The 12613-nt window shown below is 41.0% G+C and overlaps 1 long non-coding RNA gene across 4 annotated transcripts in view; it reads right to left on the bottom strand.

Moving 5' to 3' along the window:
* LOC123334672 overlaps window positions 1-7330 on the bottom strand; it is a 568274-nt gene extending 560944 nt beyond the window's left edge. For all 4 annotated transcript variants that reach the window (XR_006641308.1, XR_006641306.1, XR_006641309.1 and 1 more), the window contains exon 1: window positions 7187-7330. This is a non-coding gene — a long non-coding RNA (uncharacterized LOC123334672). The remainder of the gene's footprint in view (window positions 1-7186) is intronic.
* Window positions 7331-12613: the final 5283 nt, after the last annotated feature.

Genomic DNA, 12613 nt, shown 5'->3' with positions numbered 1-12613 from the left:
AACAAACTCACAGCCCCACCCCCGGCCTAGCAATCTTCCCTTCAGATTGTGCGTGCGTGGGTGCTAAGTCACTTCAGCCGTATCTGACTCTTTGAGACCCTATGGACTCAGTCCACCAGGCTTCTCTGTTCTTGGGATTCTCCAGGTAAGAAGACTGGAGTGAGTTGTCCCTGCTCTCCTCCAGGGGATCTTCCCCATCCAGGTATGAACCCAGGTCTCCTGCATTGCAGGCGGATTCTTGACCGCTGAACCATGGGTGGAAGCCCCTCCTTTCGGAGAGAGGCAGTGCATGTTTCCGGTCTCACAACCGTAAGACCGCCTCAACCCTTTCTGAGTATCTGCCTACCAACCGTGGCTCCATCACACTTCCAAGGATTGTTTCTTGCTGCTCAGGAACACTGGACCATCTCTGACCCAGGCAACCCAGGAAACTTGGGGCCATCCAGTGGGCTGAAACCACACAGCTCCAGAGGAATCTGAAACTCACTCTTGGAATAGGGCCCCCCTTCCAAGGTTATCCTTCCTGAGTACTCTCACTCAGCTCTGCTGCTGCTGCTGCTGCTAAGTCGCTTCAGTCATGTCTGACTCTGTGCGACTCCATAGAGGGCAGCCCACCAGGCTCCCCCATCCCTGGGATTCTCCAGGCAAGAACACTGGAGTGGGTTGCCATTTCCTTCTCCAGTGCATGAAAGTGAAAAGATACCTTTTAAAGTTCTCTTTATACCTTCATATTTACTCTCATTTCTTAGCTTGACAATTATTTATATTAAACTTTCCCTGCTTAAATCATCATGTGATTTTTATCTCCTGTTTGGACTCAAACTGTTATAGGTATAAATATGGCTTGCATTACATTGATTTTATATACTCTAGAGCATACAACTAGCAAAGACAAGGAGAGAGCAAGTAGTATAAAAATCCTGAAAACAATTATTAAAATTTAAATAAAATTAAGAATTGAAAGCAATTTCAAGTTCAAGAGACAGATGAAGTACTTAAACTTGAAATTCCGGATGGTAATGAAATATGACTTACTTATTAAGATCCAAAATTTTTGTTGGAAAATTCTGAGAAGTCTTACTAGATTGATTATAGTATTTATTCCACTTAAAGGTGATTTAATTTCTACATCTCAACTAAAGAGAAGAATGAAGATAAAGAGGTAGATATGTCACCCCCCAAAAAAGAATTGAGAGTAAAACTGACAAGTTAGTCTTTATACAAAACAAATATGCTTGAAAAGGTCAATGTAATACTGAAAATTATACCAATTTTTACAAGTAAGCAGTTATGCTCAAATATGAATACTTGGAGGGGAAAATGGTTTATTTGTTTACTCCTTGCAAACTGCTAGTCAAGGATTCAAGTAGCATAAATGAGCACAAGTTAAACCAAAATAAAACCATATTTTAACCTTATAATGTGAATTTAGGTAAGCAACCTAAACCTTCAGATAAAAAAATGCACTGCTTAGAAATCTATTATACTCCTTAGAAAAAGGACTAATCATTATAGCCTATCAAGAATGGCCCCCACCAAATAATTAAAAGTTAGAAAGAATCTCATTTTTTAAATTTAATTTTTATTTTATATTGGAGTATAGCTGATTGACTGGAGAAGGCAATGGCACCCCACTCCAGTACTCTTGCCTGGAAAATCCCGTGGACGGAGGAGCCTGGTGGGCTGCAGTCCATGGGGTCTCGAGGAGTCAGACACAACTGAGCGACATCACTTTCACTTTTCACTTTCCTGCATTGGAGAAGGAAATGGCAACCCACTCCAGTGTTCTTGCCTGGAGAATCCCAGGGACAGGGGAGCCTGGTGGGCTGCCGTCTATGGAGTCGCACAGAGTCGGACACGACTGAAGCGACTTAGCAGCAGCAGCAGCATAGCTGATTGACAATGCTGCATTAGCTTTAGGTGTACAGCTAAATGGTTCAGTTATACATATACTCATTCCTTTCCAGATCCTTTTCCCACAGAGGTTAGTACAGAATACTGAGTAGAGTTCCCTGTGCTATGTAGTAGTTTGTTTCTGCTGTACAGAAAAGTGAATCAGATACACACACATCCCTTCTTTTTGGACTTCCTCCCCATTTTGGTCACCACAGAGCACTGGCTAGAGTTAATTGTGCTATACAGCAGGTTCTCATTAATTATCTAGTTTAAACGTAGTATCAATAGTACAAATGTGTCAATCCCAATCTCTCAATTGTTCCCAACCTCCCCTTTCCACTGGTATCCATACTTTCATTCTCTACCAAGAGCACCTCATTATTGTTAAGACAACATCTAACACTGCCTAAATGAATAATGTCATAATAACATTGATCTCATGTTTTATGAGAAACAATGATATCACTGTCAAAAAATACTAATTAATCTTCTCCTATGTGTCTAAAAATGCAATTACTTTGATTTTTCAACATCAATAATAATGATCTCCTTAACATGCAAATAGGTTAAAGACCATCATACTAATCAAAAACAATACTCATTGACTAGAAAAGGAAAGGACTTTCACAGAAATGTCAATTCCAACAAACTCCAACTATAATTTCAGTCACGTAAGGACCAGGATATTAAACCATCAAAAAATAATCCATGAGAAAACTGCTGATTCCATGCTTTGGGGACTGAATATAGCCTGAAAAAATACATTTCAGAAAGTTTATTTAGTATTATGTAACTACTTCGGTTATGTGGTTTTCATATTTTTTAGTCTATTTACTAAAACCACTGTTCCTACACTTCATTGCTCACCACATAGAGATGCTTTCCAAGCTTTAAAAATAATAGAATCAACATTAAATTTCGTCACAGTGCAGGATAAGAATTGCATTAGGTTATATACTGAAGATAAATGTAACCAAGACATTTTTAAAGGCATGCTCAGTATGTGTGATCCACTAAAACAAGGATTTAAAAGTATGATAGGAAGACCTTTTCCAGAGTTACTAAATTTTTAATAGAATTTGTAATATTTTCTGTATTATGCAAATAATTTCTGACTACATTTAGCACTTCAGCCCATATAATTTTAATTAAGCTTAGCATTTTGATTATAAAAACCATACCTATCTATTGATTTCTATCCTAGCCTGTTTAAGCATTTAATAGATTAATGGCAATAAAAAGATTAGTAGTCAAATTAACATTTTCATGACTATCATTATTTATCAGTAAAGGCAGGATGATAAGAGTGATATACATTTCCCCTTCCATTTATAGAAAACATTCTTAGGAAATTAAGCTCTGTAATGAAGAAAATATATGTGCTATAATTTCAGATTTGGTTTTAGCCACTTGTTCAAAAAACTGTATTATAGAAATGACTATCAATTTTCCCTCTAAACTGTCTAAATTATCATTATTGTTTTCAAAGCCAAAAAGCTATAACACGTCAATGAAATGAATACTCAGGTTCAATGAAATGAATACTCTGGTTCAATGAAATTACCACCATAGAGTTAAAATTCATAAAAGACAATTCAGTAACTGTATAGTTCAATACATTCTTCAGCACACTGTGTGTGGATGTGTGTGCATGTGCATATCTGTGTGAGAGACGACTGAAGCTAGAAGCCATTAAGAAATAATGTACCAATACACTGAGGAAACCATAACTGAAAAAGACAGTGTACCCCAATGTTCATTGCAGCACTATTTACAATAGCTAGGACATGGAAGAGACCTGTCCATCGACAGATGAATCGATAAGGAAGTTTTGGTACATATAAGTAATGGAATATTAAAAGTGAAAGTGAAATGAAAGTGTTTATTGCTCAGTCATGACTGACTCTTTGCGACCCCATGGACTGTGGCCTGCCAGGCTCCTCTGTCCATGGAATCCTCCAGGCAAGAATGCTGGAATGGGTAGATATTTCCTTCTCCATTTCTTTCTGACCCAGGGATTGAACCCAGGACTCCTACATTGCAGGCAGATTCTTTACCATTTGAGCCACCAGGGAAGCCCAATGGAATATTACTCAGCTATAAAGAGAAATGCATTTGAGTCAGTTCTAATGAGATGGATGAACCTAGAGCAGAGGGAAGTAAGTCAGAAAAAGAAAGACAAACATTTATATTAAGGTATATATATATATGTATATATATATATATATGGAATCTAGAAAGATAGTATAGATGATCCTACTTGCAGGGCAGCAAAGGAGATACAGACATAAAGAACAAATTTGTAGACACCGTTGGGGGAAGGAGAGGGTGGAATGATTTGACAGAAAAGCACTGAAACATATATATTACCATATGGAAAATAGATAACCAGTGGGAGTTTGCTGTATGACAGGGAACCCAAAGCCAGTGCTCTGTGACAGCCTAGAGGGGGTGGAGTGGGGAGAGAGGTGGGAGGAGGGTTCAGGACGGATGAGACATATGTATACCTAGGGCCAATTCATGATGATGTATGGTGGAAACCATCATAATATTGTAAAGTAATTATCCTTTAATTAAAAAAAAAAAAGAATAGGGAAAAAAAAGAAATGATGCACCATATCTCAAAACCTCAGGAAGTGATTTAGGAGATCACTTATACACAAACTTAGAACACAGTTCTCAGCGTTGACCATATCCTGACAACATAAGGGTGCTAAGAAAACACTCAACATCAGCTGCAGTAATCAGACCTATACACATCAGATTTCCATCACTTGCCACAATATGAATTTCCACAATATAGATAAGATGGATGGAAAAGATTTTTCTTTTCAATAAAAGTGATACTTTAATCACTATCTTTCAAAGCTCAGGGAGCAATCTTTGGTGAAATATGTTTAAAAATCTATTCCATTTTTTAGTATAAAATTTATCCAACTTCAATATCACCATGTTTTTATTTTTATAATTTATATAAAACAAAGTTTCACAGGCTAATAGAGTAACACATCTTTCATCTTTGATTCTATGGAATCTAACTTTGTTTAAACCACATACTATAAGGTTAGAAAGAAAGGAAAATCAAAGTAAACGTTCACTATTTAGGCAACATCACTCTCCTAATTAATAAGTCTCTACTGTAATTGCACACTAGAGTCACTTGGGGAATTCAACTTAAATGCTGATTTAGTTTTTCTGTACTATTATACCACTATCAAGAATTTTCCAATTAACAGATAATTCTAATACACAGCCAGACTTAAACCATGAATCAAAATATTTAGCATATACAGTATCCTGGATAGGGTACCCTCAGTCTACTACCCTCAGATATTCTGATTCCATAATTCTAAGAATGGTCTAAGAATCTACCTTTTAGCCAAGAGGTCATTCTGAGATAGGTGTTCTACAGGTCAAATGAGAATGGTTGTCCTAAATTTAAGACCAAGCTTTGCATTTTTTCCTATCTCTGTTTATCAAGGCTTGTCTAAAGTACGCCATCCCCTCACTCCAATACCAGAGGGGTAAAACAAGAGAGTCAGGAAGGAGAGGGAGATCAGAGAGCTGTTGACATGTGAGGACTCCAGCACTCTCTTAACTTTCATATAAGCTAATAAAGAGAAATAAGAAAAGAAGATACCCAGATGAGCAGAAGATCCACCTGTGCAAGTTTTACCCACTGGGACAATAATCCAATAAAATGTCCTAGAACCGCTGCACCAGATATTACTTCTCATAGGGTATGAAATAAGAGGAGGACTAAAGAGAGGCCCTGTGTACTTCTAAAGGCCAGTGTAATTACTGTATCTGAAAAAATAAACTCAGTTGATTTCTTCAGAACTGTAATAGCAAGCCATGAACTTTAGTTCTTCATAACTTTAAATTAAAATCCTAAAGGTAACATATTTTAGGATGTAAAATGTAAAACTTTATCCCACAATGATTACAACATTCATCAAAATCAACCTGTTCTCCTTAGAAAACTGTGAAATGAAACATTCCAGGCCAATATTTTACTGAGATAATACAAGTAAACCACTGCTTTAGTCAGATATTAACCATAACCACATCTTATTGGACAAAGGAGTGACTCCCTCTGGGTATTCATGATAAGAAGTAAAACTGTCTTTGTCTGGCCCGAGACATACTAAAAGAAATGTTTGGTCTGAAATAGATCCCTGTGGGTAGAACAGACAGCAGAGGTAATACTACAGCCACTCCACCCGACTCAGACCCTGTCAGTGCCTGTTGCTCCCAGCACCATGGACCCCCAGCTGAGGACATGGAGAGCTTTGGGGTTCCTGGTCACGACCGGCTGACAACCTCAAGTCCCACCATGCGCTCCCGCTGCCCACCCCACCCAGCATGTGCATATGGTAGCCCTCAAAATGTTGCCAATTGCATGCCCCACCAGCAGGCCCCACTAATGGAAGGCCTAGGCCTTCCAGTTCAGTTCAGTCCAGTCCTCAGTCATGTCCAACTCTCTGCAACCCCATGGACTGCAGCACGCCAGGCCTCCCTGTCCATCACCCACTCCCCGAGTTTACCCACACTCATGTCTATTGAGTCAGTGGTACCATCCAACCATCTCATCCTCTGTTATCCCCTTCTCCTTCTGCCTTCAATTTTTCCCAGCATCAGGCTCTTTTCAAATGAGTCAGCTCTTCGCATCAGGTGGCCAAAGTATTGGAGTTTCAGCTTCAACATCAGTCCTTCCAATGAACACTCAGGACTGATCTCCTTTAGGACAGATTGGTTGGATTTCCTTGCAGTCCAAGGGATTCTCAAGAGGCTTCTCCAACACCACAATTCAAAAGCATCAATTCTTTGGGGCTCAGCAGATGGTGACTGCAGCCATGAAATCAAAAGACGCTTGCTCCTTGGAAGAAAAGTTATGACCAACCTAGCCAGCACAGTAAAAGCAGAGACATTTCTTTGCCAACAAAGGTCCATCTAGTCAAAGCTATGGTTTTTCCAGTAGTCATGTATGGATGTGAGAGTTGGACTATAAGGAAAGGCCTTCCCAGCCTGCCTCAATCCCAGCACTACCAACCCCAAAGCCACTCTGGAGACTGAGGCCAAAACCAAGGGGCAAACCGGTGGGGCTGACCCAGTCAGCCACTCAGCGCCCAGAGCAAGCCAGGTGACAAGGGAGGTCCCAGAGGGCCCTATTTGGAAACTCCTTAATCCCCAAGAAGGCCACTGGAGACCTGTCCGGGTCAACCAACAGCCAGTCAGGTGGACCGGCATTCTACCCGACTCCCGCCCGTACCTGCAGCCACTTGCCTACCTGTACTGCAGGAGCCCAGCATCCGGGCGGACTAAGAGCCCTTCACGCGGGAGCATGGGTGTGTGGGAGAGACCGCTGCTCTTATCAAGGGCTAGATGAGCTCCAGGAAGAGAGCATGCGCAGTGCGGCCAAACCGGCAGCCGGTCCGCAAGCAGCTGTGGCCTGTATCTCCAAGTGGCCCCTTTTTAAGCTTAATATTATAGCAACAGTTAGGATAGAGCCATGGCTTTTTGAAGAGGAGATTATTATGAGATCTGAGGGTCAATGAATAAACTATGGCAAGAAGATGAAAACAAAATAAGCAAGAGAAAAGGCCCAGTGTGGAACTCTGAAAAAGGCTAAACCCAGAGGCCCACTCTATTACCATATTGTTTGTGTTTGGGATGTTTATACTTAGATGAGAGAAAGCAAATTGACAATGGCTAACAATGGTGGTATTGCATTGCTTTAAATGAGGTTTACTATATTAATTCCGAGGCAGCACTGAACCAGCTCACAGTTTCTCTGTGAGCTGTTTCCCCCAAACACAGTTTTTGATTTCCATAGCATGCCAGCTCCAAATCTGATATCCAAACAAGATCAGAGTCACCAGATTCTGAGCTAGTGTTGCGAGCCTGCGTGTTAAGTCGCTTCAGTCGTATCCGACTCTTTGCGACCCTATGGACTCTGGCCCACCAGGCTCCTCTTTGCATGGGATTCTCCAGGCAAGAATGGAGTGGATTGCCATCCCTTCCTCTAGGGGCTTTTCCCAATCCAGAGACAGACTTGTGTCTCTTGCGGCTCCTGCATTGCAGGCGAATTCTTGACTGCTGAGTCGCGAAAGAAGCCGGTGAGCTCGTGTTCAGTTCAGTTCAGTCGCTCAGTCGTGTCCGACTCTTTGCTACCCTATGAATCGCAGCACGCCAGGCCTCCCTGTCCATCACCAACTCCCGGAGTTCACTCAGATTCACGTCCATCGAGTCGGTGATGCCATCCAGCCATCTCATCCTCTGTCCTCGCCTACTCCTGCCCCCAATCCCTCCCAGCATCAGAGTCTTTTCCAATGAGTCAGCTCTTCGCATGAGGTGGCCAAAGTAATAGAGTTTCAGTTTTAGCATCATTCCTTCCAAAGAGCACCCAGGGCTGATCTCCTTTAGAATGGACTGGTTGGATCTCAAACAAATCCTACAAGCCTTGTTTTAACTATAAAATGCAGATAAATTCACAGTAAGTTTAATTTAATAATAAATTCAGAACAATAAAGACAAACTTAAAAGACTATTTGACTATTTCTTCTCTAGAATCTTAAAACTGTTAGTATGCAATCACTTCTGCTATCTTCAATGTGTCTACCATATTGTAACTATACCTTGTAATGAACTGAAAGAAATTTCTCATGTTCTCCCTAGTGAATTTTGACTGAAGATAATGGTTCTGGAGACAGTGGTCCCAAGAGCCACCTCAAAGGAGAATCTGAATAACATCATATCCACAGAACATAATCATAACTCCAGGTAGGTATTACAGATACTACATTTTGAAACCTGCAGAGATAAAGAAATAAAACGAGACAATACTTTTATGAGAAAAAATGTAGAGAGACTTGAGAATAGTTCTCTTGAGGTAGCGGTTGGTGGGTGTGGCAACTTACTTTTAAAGATCCTCTAAGTTAATGCATGTGGGTGAGCCAGCATGGGTCTAAAAGAGGGAAACAGGATAGTCTCAAATTTTGACCGGAAAAGTACGTGATATCCTGAGGAAATGTGTTAAAAGAAGTCTAAGAAGAAAAGAGCAAAAATGTGTAACAAACAACTTTCCCAGATAAAATGTCTGATATAATTGCCACTTGGATGGGATGAGGGGAAACTTGTTTAGAAAATTAGAATTTCGTCGTGGCATGGACCAACGCTTGTGAGAGTGCTCTGGAGGGTCATCATCTTTCAGGACCCACAGACATAATGACAGTAATGGCTTCCACCAAGATGATGGTTTTCTCCATTCATGATACTAACCAATATGGAGATTCCATAATCCTCAAATGATAGCCATAAGAAGCCACAAAGAGGTTAAAGACAGTGGTAGGATAACCAGAAAACTCTGCCCAAGGATGGTTGGTGAGTCAAGAAGCAGGAAAATGATTAGGGAGCCTTTCACTTCAAAGTTGTTGGTTCGCATACAGCCGGCATTTTTAAGCTTAACTAAATCACTTAAATTTAGAAGAGATAATATAGGACAGAAATAAATCTAAATGATACCCTTTGTGTCTTTACTTTAAGAAATTTATTTAATGAAAATATCTAGTGAGCTCAATACACTGATATTCATTCAAGAAAAAAGTGATAAAAAGCTTTCAAACAAAATGTAAATAAAATGAAAGGTGTATATTTCATAGAAAGACTCTGAAAATTGTTGAGGAAATATTAAGTTGGACTCTGCAAGGTGCTGATATCAGAAATATTACAACATGAGTTAATGGGAAGTACTGTAAGTTTATCGGAGAAGGCAATGGCACCCCACTCCAGCACTCTTGCCAGGAAAACCCCATGGATGGAGGAGCCTGGTGGGCCGAAGTCTATGGGGTTGCTAAGAGTCGGACAAGACTCAGCAGCTTCACTTTCACTTTTCACTTTCATGCATTGGAGAAGGAAATGGCAACCCACTCCAGTACTCTTGCCTGGAGAATCCCAGGGACAGGGGAGCCTGGTGGGCTGCCGTCTATGGGGTCGCACAGAGTCGGACACGACTGAAGTGACTTAGCAGCAGCAGCAGCAACTGTAAGTTGATAATCAAACCCTTGGGCTCTGACCTGTGTTTGATGTTGATGTAAGCATTCACACATTTGTGATCTCAATAATTTTTAAGACAGTTGGAAAATGGAAAAATGAGAGAATCTTCTGCATAAGGTCGTGGTATTAAATGAAATAATACATGCATAGCACTTCACACAGAGTATGCAATAAATGTATTATTTGTTATGTATTTATTTGGCTGTATTACATCTTAGTTGCAGCACACAAGCTCTTCCATCTTCATCATGGCATGCAGGATCTTTAGTTGCAAAATTCTGAATCTTCAGTTGTGTCACGTGAACTCTTCGCTACAGCATGTGGGATCTAGTTCTCTGAACAGGAATAGAACGCAGGCCCCTGCATTGAAAGTGCTGAGTTTTAGCCACTGGGCTACCAGGGAAGTCTCAACATTTTATTATTGTTGTCTTGAAGAAGTTCACAGTCTAAAGAGAAGAGAGATAATTATCATGTGTAATTCAGATTACAGCTTTCAAAATCCTACTTATTTAATGCCTACAACTTGAAAGATACTAATCAAGGCACTGGGGAATTCAGCTGAGAATCAAAAAAAGATAAAATCCTGTCCTCATGGAATAAGTTGGTTTGGACCCTTCAGGAACAGATGCCGAGGCCCAACTGAGAATGAAAGAGGTTAATGTGTGTGTATGTGCAGGTGTAAGAAGTGTGGTGTAATGCCTGTGAAATCAAAGGACAGAGGAGGCAGAACTGTCAAGAAAGCTTTCAGACTGTGTATATGACACTGGTGAAAGGAGAGAGGTGAGGAAGCAGAACTGGGAGAGAGAACACTAGACTGTGACACGCGTGTGACGCTGTCTCGGTCAATACAGTGGGAGTTGCAGCGCAAAGGGAGATGGCGAACTGCACTCCTCAGAGCCGAATATGTTCCGTCTAGAAGGGTGCATCTCCATGGATACCACATTTCACTCTGGGCCACATGGATTCACCTCTCCCTACATGTGTTGGGTGGTGGCTCCTCGAGTGCCAGTTTTTCTTTTCTGTTTTAAATAGTTATTCGGTTGTGCTGGGTCTCAGTTACAGCATGTGAACTCTTAATTGCTTATATCCCGAACTAGATTGTATGGGATCTAGTTCCCTGACCAGCAATTGAACCCTTGATGTGAGCATTGGACCCCTGCATTGGATGCATAGAGTCTTACCCACTGGATCACCAGGGAAGTCCCTAGTTGATCTTTTTTTGAGCATAAATTTGGAAGAGAGAGATTAGTAGAGCCAAAGATAATTCCATCACCGCAGTTCTTATGGTTGCAACTGGTACTCTTTTTCTTACTTTACTACTCTCCATTATCAATTCTCCCATCCTCAGCTATCATCTCTGCTAGCCTTGGAGGTTTATCTAGTGACATAACCCAAACTCTCTTTTCAGGAGTCTGAGTCTGATAATCTCATCCTCCTCACTCAAAATTATAAGGGGTTGCCAAGAGGTAACAAAGGCTGTCGCCTTGATTCCATATATTTTCCTCCTGCTCTTCAAAGGACAGTGACTCCTCTTCCTATCTGTTGATCCTTGAGCACTCCAAAGGTCCACATGGCACCAAAGGTTGCAGTTCAGTAAGACCTTTGCTGTCTTTGAAGTGCAACAACTCCAAGTATTGAGTGCTAATTTTGGTTTCCAAATTCTTCTGCTCTCCCACTGATGGAGATAAGAAGCTCTTGCCTTCATATTCCATTTTATGTCATGTGTAACCTGCTTGAATTTTTTATTATTCTTTTTTCACTGCAACATCTTTGCAACTTATTAATAGCCAGTCAATTTCATTGTCCTTCAATGTGTTTCATATTTATCAAAAGTATGCATCATTATCCTACCCAGGGTAATTCCGTCCACTAGAATATCCTTCCTATTCTCCACCAGTGAGTTTTAGCACCACTTTTTACAGGAACTGTGTCTCACATACTACTTGGGATGGCAAGCGATCCACTCCTCAGATTCCAATTCCACTTACCAGGTATTCAGGGCACTCTTAGCAACTGCCAGTTTAGATCCTCTAGAAAGGTGATACTGAAATTGAGTTCGAAGTGCAAGAGAGTGGTGGTTGTTGTTGTTGGGTTTTGGAGGAAGAAGGTGGTAACTCCTGTAAAATATAAAGGGGGGAAATCAAAATGGTTCTGAGAAAAGCTTAAGACCATAATACTGATCTGTGCATGTGGGTGTGCTAAGTCACTTCGGTTGTGTCTGACTCTGTGTGAGCCCCATGGACTATACCCTGCCAGGCTTCTCTGTCCATGGGATTCTCCAGACAAGAGTACTGGAGTGGGTTGCCATGCCCTTCTCCAGGGGATCTTCCCAACCCAGGGATCAAACCTGTGTCTCTACATCTCTTGCATTGGCAGGTGGGTTCTTTACCGTGAGTGCTGCCTGGGAAGCCCACTGATCTGACATCTATGAAAAACAGAAGAGGAATGAGAAGAACTTCAAACTATGGTGTAGAGCTGACAAAAGCTCAGCAAACACAATAGGGAGTTCTGGGACAAATAATTGTCTATTGAAGAAGTCCCTCATTGGGCAGAAATGGCCAAGCCCTAGTACTCTTTATATGCTGAGACAGGGCAGAAAGAGTATGGCCTCAGCTTGAATGCTACAGTGGATCCCTAAGGCATTGTTTTTGTATAATGTTGG

This window comes from Bubalus bubalis, chromosome 8 (genome assembly GCF_019923935.1).
Source record: "Bubalus bubalis isolate 160015118507 breed Murrah chromosome 8, NDDB_SH_1, whole genome shotgun sequence".
Classification (NCBI taxonomy): Eukaryota; Metazoa; Chordata; class Mammalia; order Artiodactyla; family Bovidae; genus Bubalus; species Bubalus bubalis.
The sequence above is the reverse complement of the archived record's forward strand: the minus strand, read 5'-3'. Positions and strand labels throughout refer to the sequence as shown.